Source organism: Octopus sinensis, linkage group LG18 (assembly GCF_006345805.1).
Source record: "Octopus sinensis linkage group LG18, ASM634580v1, whole genome shotgun sequence".
Lineage (NCBI taxonomy): Eukaryota > Metazoa > Mollusca > Cephalopoda > Octopoda > Octopodidae > Octopus > Octopus sinensis.
The window spans coordinates 3,323,889-3,326,388 of NC_043014.1; positions in this window are offsets into that span (position 1 = coordinate 3,323,889).

The window sequence follows — 2,500 nt, forward strand, 5'->3', positions numbered from 1 at the left end:
GTCAGTGACATCCAGATCAGCATCATTATCATCTCCATCTTCAAAAGAAATCGTTATTTTTTTATTTTCAATGTTTTTCCACCAAATTTCAAACCTTCAACACGTTAGATCACCACCCTCAACATCACCACCATCAACACCAACTTCTTAAACATCATCATCAACATCATCAGCCTCAACACCACATCACCATCAGTACCATCAAAGTCTTTATCAATATCGTTATTATTTTTATTATTATTATTATTATTATTATTATTATTATTATTATTATTATTATTATTATTGTAAAGGCAGTGAGAAAGGCAGAATTTTTAAAATGCTGAATGAAAGGCTTAGCAGTATTTCACCTGTTGCTTCATTCTGGGTTCAAATTCCGCCGGGGTCAACTTTGCCTTTCATCCTTTCGGGGGTTGATAAATTAAGTACCAGTTGAGTACTGGGGTTGATCTCATTGACTTAACCCTCTCCCTCAAAATTTCAGGCTTTGTACCTACAGTAGAAAGGAATATTGATATCATTGTTAACCCTTTCGTTACTGTATTTACTCATCCAGAGACCCCAAGAGATACCAACTTAGAAGTTCATGTTGGTGTTAATGCCTAGGGTGTCTTATATTTGGTTTTGTACATAGTGTTGTTCTAGAGAATGTTTAAGAAACCGTAAGAAAATTATGTTTGTTTTAAATCTTGAGATTACATAGAAAGTATTTTGCATAGAAAGTATATGGGCAGTTCCCATGAGTACTATCTTCTGAATTTTTGCCATTTTGGGGTTTCCTGGCATCTGAGCTAGGTATCAATCAGCCCCTTATTATTATTATTATTATTATTATTATTATTATTATTATCATTATTGTTGTTGTTGTAGTTGTTGTTGATGATAAAACCATTAGAATATTGGGAAAAATTCTTTGCATTATTTACTTTTGACCCTTCATGATCGGAGTTCAAATCCAACTGAAATTAACTTTACCTTTTATCCTCTGGGGTAGATGGCAATTCAGGGTGCATGGTTCCTTATTGCAGAAACGGCTGTTGACTAATAAGTGATTACATAACTCCTGTTCATTTGTCATTAATTAATTAATTAATTAATTAATTAATTAATAATACACTCTGTACTGACTGCTGGTTCATATAAGAGTCTGGGTGCAGAGAACATCAGTCAATTCCCATCTCCTCAGCACCAGCCCTTACTAATCATGTAAACTATTAGATTATTAATAACAACTGGTTATCGGTACTATTATGGAGCTTTTAAAATAAGTTAACTTCAACTTATTTTATTTGAATTAATTATTTAATCAATTAGTTAATAATATATCACAATTCTATAATTATACATTTAGTGATGTTTATCTTAATGAAACAGCTGCTGAACACAAAATATAGAGTGAACATGAGATTTAGTCTTTTCTGCTTTAATTCTAAATATATTGATCTTAAAGATAACTTTATCTGACTATGCATATAAATGCAAGTCAATTCAATGTAATAATGGTTTCAAAATTTTGTCACAAGGCCAGCAATTTTAGGGAGGGGATTAAGTTGGTTAAATTGACCCCAGTACTCAACTGGTACTTGTTTTATCAACCTTAAAAGGATGAAAGGCATTGTTCACCTCGGCAGAATTTAAACTCACAACCATAAAGATGGATGAAATGCTGCCAAACATTTTACCCAGCACAGTAACGACCCTGCTACCTTGTAAAAATGCATTGTAGCTTAACGAGCTGTTATTCATTAAACTCTTAATTACTGTAGGTTTATTTTTTGGACGTTTATACATCAATTCTCTATATAGATGTATGTTTATATAGATGTGCTCAGACATCGTGAGACTAATAAACTAGTGTAAAACTCAATATACATACACTTCAGAACAAAGCATTTGTTGAGCTCAGAGTGAGAGACTATTGCAACTTGTAGCCGAAACAGCTGTAAGCCAATGAGGTTCATAGAATAATTGTTTGCTCCTTTGTTATCTAGTTTTCAATAGAATATATAATATATATTATATTATATATACTCTTTACTCTTTTACTTGCTTCAGTCATTTGACCACAGCCATGCTGGAGCACCACCTTTAGTTGAGCAAATCGACCCCAGGACTTATTCTTTGTAAGCCTAGTACTTATTCTATCGGTCTCTTTTGCTGAACTGCTAAGCTAACACACCAGCATCGGTTTTCAAGCGATGTTGGGGTGGGGACAAACGCAGACGCACAAACATATATACACACACATACATACACACATATATATATATATACATACTGGGCTTCTTTCAATTTCCGTCCACCAAATCCACTCACAAGGCTTTGGTCAGCCCGAGGCTATAGTAGAAGACATTTGCCCAAGATGCCACGCAGTGGGACTGAACCCTGAACCATGTGATTCGTAAGCAAGCTACTTACCACACAGCCACTGACTCTCTTATCAAATGGCATTGAAGTGTCTATTATTGGTTCCTTGGTTGCCCCTGGGTGGCCTTTTCTC